We start from the raw sequence: 14499 nt of genomic DNA, 5'->3' as shown, positions 1-14499 counted from the left end.
TAATTGTAAGGTTACATTAGTTATACCCTTTATTTAATACTTCAACATGCCAAAAAGGATAGATAGGGTTACTTTGGAAAGCAGTCTCTATTTTAACACTTGATTGACAATTTAGGCCTCCTAGATGATGGATTTGCAAAGCAACCATGAGTGAAACTTACCCACAAACTTCAAGATTCTCTACAATCTCATAAAATGAGTTGAATTAAAGGAATTTGTAATCAATTTCAGTTTATAGACCCTACAAGTGCAAAAGCCCCAATTTGTGTTTCAAAACCCTTAAAAACTAGGGCTTCCTTGATTTGTACTTTCCCAACACTTTCTTCAAAAATTGATGGATGGAACATCTTGTCCTTACCATATATAGATACAATCCAAAATAAAATTAGCCACCCCTTAAAGCCAATGTGCTATTGTTGTAGCATACCCAACAACTTCAATGTAAAATTCCTTGAATTAGTTATGGTGATCACCAAAATACTTCATTCCCTCCTTCACAAATGCATGTATAATGGTTAGTTACTATAATACATATTGGAAACAAGCCATTCCATGAGAATTAGGAACTTACATTCATGCAATGACTATTTCATGATTGAGTCATTAAAACTACCTAGAAACTAGAGAGTATTATGATAGTCAACAAAATGTGAATGGAAACACTTCTGGAAACCTTTAATCAAAGCATGAAAGTGGAATATTAGATCATAGCTTAATGTCCTTGTTTCATTCAAGATCAACTTGCCTTCAAAGATAACCAAAACAATGAACAAAACTCATAAATCTTGAAAAAATTAGAGGTTTTCTTATTAAATTTGTGTGCAGTCCATATTTGATCTCTGCAATGTAATTACAGTCTATTAGCATATCCTATTCAACAAAAAAAAGTTATTGCATCCATCAATCTTGAAAAAATAAACTTTCTAAAAACACCAAAACAACTGATTATCACTCTGCAAATAGATTTAAGAAAGATATAATCTGATTGTGCATGATTTTTCCACCAAAAAGATTGCTATTTCATTCTAAATCCATACATTACTATTCCAACCTGAGACTAGGTTGTAGATAATAAATTTATAGGTCACAACTCTTGACCTTACAACGTCATCCTTCCATGTTCGATAAAAATAATGATTTGACTGTTACACTTCCAAATTACAAGAAAAATTGCAAAAAGTTGCATGACAACTTTTATTGCAATTTTTGCAATTTTTACAACTTTCATGCAAACTTCAAATAAAAGACACCACATGCCTTCAAAACTATACCATAATATGTAAAAAGCTTATAAAACATAAAAAATGGAGATTTTTGGTCAACTCACAATATTTGACCAATCATTGGCCAACCTTTGACTTGCCTATAACCTTATTACAAAATGTAAACATTGCCTAAATTATCTTGTGTCAACTTGGATGCTTATTGATTTTCTATACTATCCTACCTAGTGTTTGACCACCTTATTTAGGACCTAGGGCCCCTGCACCAAGATCTAGGATTTCATTGTCGTGCCCTTTTGATTGATGTATATGTATGTATGTATGTATGTATATAAACAATAAAACTCACTCAATAGGTAGCATGGCCACAAGCTTTTAAACATAACTATATAAAGAATGAGTTAGAATGTATATAGATCAATTGGTCTAGTTGTTGATTAGCTGGGTTGACTATAAATTCCTGTAGAACTATCATCAAATTAGGTACAATAAAATGAACAATCAGTTGTTCCCAATGTTACACTTGTATTTTTCTTCATTCTTAAAGTCAGGTATTTAAGTCTTAGGAGTGCTTAAGTCGAATGTGAACATGAACCTTCAGGTCAGTTCAACTTCAACTTCAACTTCTGTCACTAGTGCAAAATGTTAAAAATAGATCAATCATTCTCCTAGTTATTAGCCTTCCCATTTTCATATGGGAAAGTTGAACTTGAACTTGAATCTTTGGGTTAGTTCAAGTTCAACTTCAAAGTTCAAAGTTCAAGTTTGAACTTCAAAGTTCACTAGTTCCGAAGTGCTAGTGCAGCTCAATTTTAAAAATTCAAAGACTCAACTGGTATAGCAATTCACCCATGTTTTCTAGAGTTTAGGTCAGCAATTTTATCACCTTGAACTTGAATCTTGAACCACAAAGTTCAACTTCAACTTCAAGTTCAAACTTCAAAATTGGGCCAACAAGTTCAAAGTCAAAGTTCTAGGTTTTGGCATGCAAGATAAAATTCAAATCTTCAAGGTTCAAGCTCTGTCACTAGCAAGAAATGTTAAAAGTGAATGGTCAGCCTCTAGTCATTTGATCTATCTATTCGCATATGCCAGAGTTGAACTTGAACCTTGAATCACAAAGTTCAAGTTCGAGTTCAGAGTTCAAAAGGTCACTTTGTTATGCATAAAATCCAAAGTAGATATGATGTTATAAGTTGCTCAAGAGTCCAAGTTCTGAGGCCAGAAGGTGGTGGTGAATAATGGGTCATGTTCTTTAATGCAAAAGTTCAAAGCAAGAAGTAAAATAATGTCATTACAAGATGGGTTAAGATAATACCAAGCATACCGAAGTTGGCAAAACTCTTCCATATAGTATGCATTATACTAAACTCATATTTGCACCAGCCTCAGGATATCCATTTCATTCTATTGTGGAAGGTAGAGAGTGTTGCAAGGAACTGTTGAACTTGAACCTGAACAATATCATTCAAGTTCAAGTTCAAGTTCAAAAGCACAAGCTTGTTAGTTCAAAAGCACAACTTGTTTCAGTTGAATCTTCAAGATTTTAGACCTTAATGACTCCAAATATCATGATTATGGATCATTTGATCATGCTTGATAATATGTTCACCATCTATTGATTTATAAAGATGGAGCAATGGAAACCAATTTTGTTGAGTAAAAGTTAATCATAGAATTTCTACAATCAGAAAAAATCAGTCCCATTGTGAGGACCATAACTTTTTATCCTACTATTGGATTTTGCTCAATTTTGGATATGTTGTTATGGGACTAGTTTTACAGAATCTCACTAGAGAAATTAGCAAAATTCATTGTCGTTCAGAAGTTATAGCTGACTATGTAGACATATGTCCAAGAGGCCAGCAACCTCTTATTCTGACAGCTACAACATGGATTTAATATATTGCAGGAGAAAAGGCATTCTTTGACATGAGAAAGTGGAATATTATAATAATGTTAATCCAAAATTATTATTATAATTATTTTGAGATCATTTAGACAACTTTCTTCGCTTTATGCAACTTTCTAAAAATAAATTAAAAACCTTGAAGTAAAGGATGATCATTCTAAAGATTCAGTTATATAACTGAATAACGATCCAGGGAGAGTATTTATTAATAGATTTTTACAAAGAAGGGGCTCTTTTTTCATTTTTTGGAGTTTTGCAGCTACAAGAAGGAGAGCATACATTTTTATGGGTAGTGATTGTAATAGGGAGGAGGAATAGAAGTTTTTTTTTTTGTTTTCCTACAACTTGACTGTAATGATAGAGATAAAATGATATTGTTATTATTTGTTATGCATCTGAAATAAAAGAGAGTTTCATATATCAAATTCTAAAGTCTGAATACGATTTTCTTGGATTGAAAATGGCTATATGGTCATTTCTTTCATGTTCTAGGTGTAGTTTTTCATTATCATTCATAGTCAACAGAATAAAATAGTATTTCTTTGCACTTCCCTTGTGATGTGAAAGACTGGATAGATGATCTTGTGGTTGTTTGTTCATTTTTCTTTCCTCATTGTCTAGTTTACAAAATACTTTAACTGTGCACAAAATACTTTGTAACTATATAACCTAATTAATGTAATACATTTAATGTCAATGTAATAAATTATACTAACAACTACTGAGTGTGGTCAAAGCTTCAAGTGTGCAAGTTATGTAAGGACCATTCCCTAGCTAGCATATGTAATGTCCTACTTGGGAACCCAAGACAAATAAACCTAACATATTATAATATTTAGTAAACAATTTTTAAAAAAAAATTAAACATCAAAGTAACAATGTGGAAGAAATATACACAAATACAATATTTACACAAATACAATATTTACACAAATACAATATTTACACAAATGCAATTACAATACATATTTCATTCCTAAAGGGTTCCTTCATGTTGAGTCACATTTTATTTTTTTTATAATAATTAGTTTAAGTATCAAGTACAATGTCTCATGATCATAAACAAATAATAGATACATCATCTCATAAGAAAATGTGTAAGAGTAACTGATACAATGAAATACATCTAATAAATAACAACCACTGCACATGTCACAGGGTATGCTAGATACAATCACATCAGAATATATGATACATGATAAAGTGCATAGATCAACTGAATAGAAAACTCCAAGATATGAATAAGAATGATAAAGGTACATCTCCTACAACAAACATCCAACAACTGGCAATGTGAGGGGGACCCAAATGGTAAAAAGACATTACCTCCCGACCGCGTGGTTACCTAGTCAAGCTTCCACTCCCACTATGCAGGGAAGATAATGAATGATCCACAAATGACTAATCAATCACAAAACATTCCTAGGAAAGTGTAATGTCCCCATCTTTTTAGAATTTCAGTGGAGTTCTTAGCCTTTACATTCTCCAAAGGCTAAGTGGAGAAATAAGGAGAAATTGATTAAATTAATTTCTTATAAAGTCATTAAATAAATTAAAATTCAAAGGTGACTTTATATTTAATTTAATTTTTTTTTAGAAGCACAATTAATTATTGTATTACAAGGGAGAAGCTTCTAGAGAGTGCATTTTCTAGAAATACAACAAATTGTTGTATTGGAAAGGGGAAAGCTTCTAGAGAATGCAAGTAAATAATATTTTATTTCCTTCTAGAAGGGTGAAGGAAAAGAATAAATAGTTGTGAGAGATTCATTGTTAATCATCAGATTATTGTGGATTGTATTTGATAAGAACCTGGGAGAAAAAACTAAGGTTTCTAATTTTAGTCAGTCATTGGAGAATGTCAACTCTTCAGTGTTGCAACCATTTGAGGTGGTGAAATATCCACTGAATTTGGTATTCAGGAGAGCTTCAATTTAGGAGTTCTATTTGTGCTAAAATTGGAGAATACATTTATTGTTGGCTACTACAGTATGCAAGAATGATGACGTGCTACAATACTTATGCTCTATTCATCTCCATCCTTAGGCATCACTATTATTAGGTTCCTCTTGCAACTATTAGTAGTTAACATTGTAATTTTTTACGGCATATGATTTTTTTATGAAAAATCATAATTAGATTTTGGCATTACTATAGTCATTATTGTAAACCATTTGTCTTGACAAACTCATAACAATAGTGTACATGAGAAGGATTTCAATAAAGGAGATACATGTTGCATACCAGTTGTTTGATGAAATTTACATCTAATAGCATATATGATCAACATAATAGTTGTATGTCAATTGTTTGTCAAAATGTCAGTTGGCTATAGGTATTCATTCCATATCTAGTTTCCATCTATATGCATTAAAAATATCAAAAGAATTGCACTTGCATATTAGTTCATTGCAAGAGGCATTGTAATATCATTTGTGAAAATTCTAAATTTCTTAGCATTGAAAGGTAGCAATAGAAGTGTTTGACAATATTCCTTGAGCTAAAATCAGTTAATTTGGGTAAGGGATATTACAGAAAGGAATCCTAATAGCCAAAACTACCTCAAAGGTAACACAAACTACTCAAGAAGAAGAGATAATCAAAATTGAAAGAACACTCATTCAAAACCAACATCACATACCAAGTCAACATCTAAATACCAAATACAATATAGTATTAAATCAAGATAAATTTAATAAAAGGTATCCACCTTAAGTCAAAAGTCACATGTCCAAGAATAATAATCAACAGATAACAACTGTCATTAATAAAAGTAAATCACCAACAATAAGAACATCCAACAATAAGTACAACACTAATAAATAGTTGACACTCATCAATAAAAGTCAACTGTCAACGATAGATGGCATCCAATCAATGAATAACAACTCACAAGATAAATAGACCATCAAAAGTAATATCCAAAAAGTACATCAAAAGAGGAAAGTATTTTTAGAAAAACCATGAAGGAGACTCAAGCTACACATTAAGGAGTTTCATCACATGGTCAAATTACTTGAGTTACCTTGGACTGGTCTCTCACTAGTCCCCGAAGCCTCAAGAGTTGAGTTACTCTATTCTAGTCACTTTGGACCCTAGACCCTCAACATGACACATGTAGAACTAGAATACCCTCTCATGAGGATAAGGAAAACCAATCATACCTCTCACTAGGTATCATCACATTCCCATCCTTAGCCTATACAAGCACTCAAGGCATGGAGGAGGCAAATATTTCTGACTTATCTTATTAGTGTACGTTAATAATGTACATTATTTCCTAAAATTTGATTTGGATGTATTCTCAAATGTATTTTAAATCATCATATATATAATAATTTAATTGTGTAATGCCCGGCCAAGGGATCCAAAGAATTACACTAAGTTTGCCAAACAATTTTTTTTTAAAACATGAAATATAAACCATTCACAACATTCACATGATAGCGGAAGCAATAGTAACATCCAACTAATAGTAAACATAACATATATACATAACAGGCTACATTCTTTAAAGATCCCTTAACGTTGAATCACATCTAATCATAACTTATTCATCTAACATCACATCCTTATGAAATAACAATGATACATCCAATGTTCATAAACAATATACAAGTGTCCTTTGAAATTTACATTTTAGTTTAGCTCAATCATCCACTGTACATGTTACAAGGTATGAAAAGCTTGAAAGAATAAACATCCATGTAAATAAAGTACATCATCATCCAATATTAATCCATGATGCAATAACACAAATGAAACCACGTGTCATACATGATACAACATCATCATAAAGATATAAACATCCATCATAGAAGATAACCATGAATCACAAACATAAATAACTAAGTGCAAAGTTCCTCCCAATCGTAAATAGCATCATTAGACCATCGTGGATCCTAGCCATCCCTCCGTGCATAACATTCCAAAGCATCGAAGAGATCATCGGTATTAACATAGTAAAAATGTCACTCCTAAAACATCCTACTAACATGCAAAGTAAATCATAAGATAACATCATCTAACATATACAAATCATCAATATAAGAAACATACCAGTAAATACATCCATCATAGGGTATATCATCTATCATAATTCTCCAAGAACAAAATGAAAATAAATACCAACCAAGAATGCTCTAGCCACGGTGTCTTGATGGATCTCAAATGATAAGAGTGACAAAAAACTACCACCTGACCGCGTGGAACCTAAGTGGTCCACTCCCACCGTGTTGAGAAGATAATCTCAAGTCCTAAACAGGCTATCCAAAAACACAAAGCATAAATCTCTAAAAGTCTAAGAATCCTCAAAGTATACTAACTCAAAGGTTCCATCACACAAAACTGACATCTAATTCCTAGAGGCACACAATGACATGTAGGAAACCTACTATGCAAGCGGGAAAGTGTCATCGCAATTATCACATACAAGTTACCCTAGCAGTTAGCTAAACTCCATGGGTCCATACTGATCTCATGTGGCCACTAGTATCCTCTCATATTGACGAGGCATACTACGAAATGCAAGGTCGCAACCATGCGTTCTCTCTACTCCCATCCTAGTCTATACAAGCACTCGAGGCATGGGCGAGAACCAAAAAAATTATCTTTTAAGGTTCATTTAATCTCCATTTAGTGTGTAAATATTATCACTTATTAACCAAACTTACAATGAGTTACCTTGGCAGCCACTTAGGGCCCCGACCCCCATTGCAAGCCACTTCCCAACACTACAAGTAGATTACCTACCCTAAGCTCATGGAATCATAAAATCACCACAGTCCTATACAAGCGATTGTTAAAATACCAAAAGATAATCCATAAAAAGAATCATCAAATAACCATGATAAAAATATCAAATATCCACAATAAGAATCATCAAATCTCCAAGATAAGAATCATCAAATCTCCATGAGCATCTAAAAAGCATCCATAGAAAATCATGACCACAACAGTTCTCTATTGGTAACTGAAGGCATCACTGACAATCATAAGTATCCATTGGTTCTCAATAACCAAAATATATCTCAAAATAAATCACAATATCCATTGGTTCTCAACAAGCAACCAAGAATATCTCAAAATCATACTGATCGAAGACTCCAAAATGGTTGAGTCAAAACATGTCACAACATGACTTCATCAAGAAATAAATTCACATTTCAGTCTCATCATGGCGACTAGAAAATAATCCAAGGATAACTGATCGATGACTAAAAAATGATTAGCTCAAGTGTCTCAAATACATATACATCAGCTTCACACATGAAGACTGATGAACAATAACAATCAGTAAATACAAACATTTCATAGAGCATATGATCACATTACCATGGTTGGGCTTATAAAGATCGAGACCAAATAAGATCAACATGCCATCACATCTCATAACCCCCGAGCCTCTGGTAACAACCTAGGAGTGGTCAACACTAGTCAACCCAAAACCCAAAACAAGAAGCATAGAGAATACACAATGCAAACACATGTTTTGGTTTACTAATATCACATGGATGAGTTAAGTGTAAAGGTTTTCAATTTTCTATTTGCAAGTATACCTCAAGTGTCTTAAGTTTCATCATTTGACCTACAAGTCAACCCATTTGTTCCCCGATATCATTATCCTAAGAATAACTTAAGGATAAATATTCACTAAAATTGATCATCATTGACCTTTAATTAAATTGTTCTTATGATCCATCTTCTAATTTATTAACCTTTCAACTTTTCTAGGATCATTTTTTGTTATATTATAAGAGGACCAATTATCATTCTTCGAATAAGAGATCATAACTTTATTAGAATGATCAATTAATATCGGTTCACAATCCTTGACCTTTTATCATTCTAATAATTCTCAATTATATATTACTAAGTCTTCACCTTTAAAATATCTAAAGTTGTTATTCAAGTCATAAGAATAAGACCTATCAACTTGATATCAATATTTCTACAATCTCATTAAAAGAATTATATCAATTAAATCTCTATTACATAACATAATTATTAATTAAATCCTCTAGTTAATTGATCTAATTAATAATTGCATAACCATACCATCAACCCAATGTTTATCAGTTGACTAACATTAGTTTGTACATAAAAAGTCAACTTCAATCCAAATATTAATATTTCAATAAAACTAATAATAACAAGTTATTTTGGAAATCTTATCCATAATGACCACATTCGTCATACTAATATTTTCTTAACAATTCATATTAATGATAATCATTTCAAGTTAAAATGCTATCACATAATATAATTCAATGAATATCAATTGATTAAAAACCAATTATACTCCAAATCCAAAATTAATATCTTTAAATCATAAAACAATCTCCCCTAGATTAACTTTAATCGAATTAACCATTTATACTATTATTTATTAATAGTTTGTTAGACCCAACAAGCATTAATAAATAATAAACTCATCAAAACTATTATTAATTGATCTTAAAGAAACCTTACAAACTTCATTGGTTAATATCTAACTAATTCTTAGCACAATTAAGATGTACCATTAATCTATTTAATAATACAAATGTATTAATAGTTCAAACCGTTGCTATATTATAACAATGTTATAATGTAACTATGACTCCTCGTCAATATAATAATTAAATCTAAATCCAATATCATTAAAATTTGAGTCTCTTAATAATCATTATTTTAAAGGAAAATCCAGATTCCACTAAATATTAACTAAACTTAATTAAATAACATTTAATTAAGTTGATTAATAAAGTATATATAATTTCACTTCTAAATAGCTCCAAGAATATTCATTGATTAATGACTAACAATAATTTGTAAAGAATTAACTATATTCTAATCCATTATTAGTAAGTTGATGATAATTTGTTATTAAACAAGTTATATTAAAATTCTCATTAACAAACATTAATATCTCTTTTAATAATAATCAAAAAGTTCATATTTAACAATATTAATACATAGATTTAATATTTTTGACAATATATATATATATATATATATATATATATATATATATATATATATATATATATATATATATATATATATATATATATATATATATATATATATATATATATATATATATATATATATATATATATATATATATATATATATATATATATATATATACATCAATGACATTTACCAAATCTATTAATAAAATAAATCTTATATAACATTTATTATTATACAATTATTAATAAACAATAACAATTAATCATAAATCGAAATGTTCAAAATCGATTTACACAAATCACATATATATATAAACTCAAAACAAATATAAAACTTACCTAAAAACGAGCACGAGCTTCTTTTAAGCCACTAACACAGCATAGTAAAGAAATCATGCGACAGTAAAGGTCTGTCATGGGTACCCTGCGACCGCCGTCGCCTATGAAGACAGAGGGGAGTACGAGGCACGGGTCTGTCCTCCCCTACCAAATTCAATACAATATATATTTATTTTAAATTCGTTCTTTCAAAACGAATTTTGATTGCATATTTTTTTTAATAATAATATTTAAACTACGAATTAACAACATATATATATATATATATATATATATATATATATATATATATATATATATATATATATATTGTTTGTAGAGTATAATAAATTTCACAGCTATATATATTTATATATAGATACATCTATATATATAATTTTTAAAACAAGAAGGGCCTTTCATTACGAGGATGGTAATTGTTTTCTAAATTAATTCTTCTAATAGTTTTGACTATAGATTTAGAAACTCTTTCCAAATCTATTTATCAATTTGATTCTAAATCGAACCCAAACCCGAATTAGATCTAATCTCTTCCTTAATTAGATCTAAGGTTTTCTAATGTTTTCTTCTCAACCAAATAGCATAACTATATTCCAATTTCAAATTGTAGATTCAATCACAAAGAGTATTCAGACACATATAACAAAAACAATGAAGACAAAAAGAGAAATAGTGCAAAGAGAATATGTGAATATCACGAGTGCACCTGGACACTGATGCTAATCTGCCATGCCTCAAAAGTCCATAGAAAATCCCTTCCTTCTCCATCATTCGCAATTCCTACAAGATCCAAGCCAACTGAATCCTCCAAGTGACTAGAAGTGCTAGAAGAAGCATGGAAGCATATGAGAATATAAAAATATATGAGCATGTAGAAACATATGAGCATGAAGGAGCATATGAGCATGAAGAAGAATATGAGCATGTAAGCTTGAAGCTTGTAGCTTCCATTAAGCTTGTCCAAACACACTAGGAGAGCCTCTATTTAAAGGCCTCGAAGATGCATCTAGAGTGTGTCTAGAAACAACTTGAAGATAAGCATGACAACCAAGCATGAGTCTTCTCCAACCTTTTAGATAAGTCTTAAGGTTGTAGACATCATGTGCTCAAATGAAATGCTAACTCCTAAGTGTAGACAACTTATGCATTCTTAGAGTGCGAACCCCTGTGTTGTCTACATGACAACTCTCGAGAATTTTCCAACTCCTATGTGATCAAACATTAAAATAATGCACAATAATTAATTTAATATTTACTTTACTCTTCTCAATTTTATTTATTTATTTATTAGATCTTATGCACTAACTTTAATAATTCCACTTTTCAATCTTAATATATGTATATTTTAATCACATGAAATCTAAAATCTTTTAATAAATTTAGATATATTTTCCACTTTTAAATTTCATTTTCTAAAACTTAATTGCTAAAATATTTATTAGCTTGAATAATAATATTATTTAGTCATTTATTTAAAAAAGAACTCCAAATATATTATTATTAAAATAAATATTGTCACATTCCAAATTTAAAATTTTAACTTTTTATTTTCAAATTTAATTATTTTATTTAATTAATTTCCCAATTAATTAAATAAAATAAATATTATAATACCATATTAATTTTCTATTAAATTAAACCATTAATTAAATCTTTTAATTAGGCTTAATTAATAGAAAATACTCCAACGACTCACAAGGTAAAAATATGAAAAACCCATCATAGCCAAAATACATACAAAATCAAACCAAGGGTTAATATCACGAATTACGTCATCTGACGCATTCAGAAGGTACTCAACTCGGATACTTGTCCTAATTTTTCAATTAGAACAAATGGCTTAAAGGGTTGGGATTTGGACTTGAGAATTTATCTCCCCTCTCTTATCATTGAGATAGTGTGATAGGGTACGCTCATCCTAGCAATTTAGTGAAGTCGATATCCGGTACCTGCAACTTGCATAAAAACCATGCATGTACAAGCACAATATATACTAAGCTAAACAGGCAATGGCAGGAAATGGTGCATCGTGTAGATCCTGACTAGTAGGTGACTACGACTCCCTTCCTTAACCACATCAGACACACTATACAAAAGCAAACACGCAAAGCAAACACGCACACCATACACATGCAAGTATGGGGTAAGTATCCATAAAAAAAACATATGATAATAAATCATCTTACTAATCATCATTAATAACTGCAAACACTGAAAATAACCATCATCAATAATTGCGAACACTAAAAATAATCATCATGCATACATGAAATGCAAAAACCATGCATGTACAAGCACAATATATACTAAGCTAAACAGGCAATGGCAGGAAGTGGTGCATCGTGTAGATCCTGACTAGCAGGTGACCACGACTCCCTTCCTTAACCACATCAGACACACTATACAAAAGCAAACATGCAAAGCAAACACGCACACCATACACATGCAAGTATGGGGTAAGTATCCATAAAAAACACATATGATAATAAATCATCTTACTAATCATCATTAATAACTGCAAACACTGAAAATAATCATCATCAATAATTGCGAACACTAAAAATAATCATCATGCATACATGAAATGCAAAATCTAAGTAATCTCATCACATAATAAACTGAATCCATTGCACAATATTTGATAATCTCAAAAGAATGCTGCTAACCAACAACATAAAACTAGCTCTAAAAGAGTTCAGCAACGATAACAAAATGTGAACCAGGGGCAGGCACTACAAATTGTAGAAGTTAGGATTTATTTTTTCCAAATGTATGTATTCAATGGCCAACTTTATAGTATACTTTGCCTTATTGTACTTTTAATTTTTTTGATTACTCAAATTTCTAAAATGTATTATATTGGAAAGTTTTATAATATTATCTTAAGTAAAAAATTTGTAAAGTAATTTTATTTAATTAGTAATCAAGTTCTATAATATAATGTATGCATCAAATAATGAGTCTTGTAATTGAAAAATATTTCAATTGTTAAAAAGTCATATAGTTTAATTTTTCTTTCCAATTCTTTTAAATATCTGATTGCTTAAATTTTAAAAATCAGCATTAATTATTATAAATATTGAAAAATTTTATTACATAATGTATGCAACAAATGACATTTCATATAATTTAATTTAATTTTATATTGGTAGCAGTACTAGTAGATATTTTTGTTGCTCAAATTTTTAAAATGAACATTAATTATTATTATTGAAAAGTTTTATAATATAATGTATGTAGCAAATTGTCAACCATATAGTTCATTTTCCTTAGTGAAACTTTAAAAAAATTTGATTGCTCAAATTTCTAAAATGAACATTAATTATACTTATTGAAAAGAGAAAGAATTAACAATTATCATGACCTAAGATGACAAGATGTATGTATTTATTTATTCTCAAATCATGTTAAAATTATGTTGAATTGATAAGAGTTGGTACAACAATAATAATATTATCTCTCTTTGTACTTTTTCTTTAAAAAATTACATAATATGAAACTATTAAATGTCAAACATGTGCTAAATATTTTAGTTTTTAACCTTATATTTCTAAATGACTAGGAGTTGTTCACATTTTAGTATAGCAATGGCTCAAGATAGATCATTTTCAAAAGTAAAAAATTGTTCAATTAATAGAAAAAAAATATATACTTATTGAAAAGAGAAAGAATTAACAATTATCATGATCTAAGATAAGATAACAAGATATATATATTTATTTATCTTCAAATCATAATAAAATTATGTTAAAATTATGTTCAATTGATAAATAAGAGTTGGTATAACAATAATACTATTATCTATCTTTGTACCATAATGTCAAACTATGAAATGTCAAACATGTGTTAAATATTTTAGTTTTTAACCATATATTCCTAGATAGGAGCTGTTCACATTTTAGCATGAGAGATCCTTTTCAAAAATAAAAAATTGTTCAATTGATAGAAAAAAGGTTTGGCAGATACCTAACGTACTCACTATTACATTATCTCTTTGAACCGACCACACTCCCATTGAAAACTTACTTGTGTATTACGCCTTGAGTCTCTTTCCACAAGCTTAGTG

This window comes from Cupressus sempervirens, chromosome 4, assembly GCF_028749045.1.
Source record: "Cupressus sempervirens isolate cs-2001-9-10 chromosome 4, ASM2874904v1, whole genome shotgun sequence".
NCBI classification, from domain to species: Eukaryota; Viridiplantae; Streptophyta; class Pinopsida; order Cupressales; family Cupressaceae; genus Cupressus; species Cupressus sempervirens.
Note: the sequence above shows the minus strand (reverse complement) of the source record.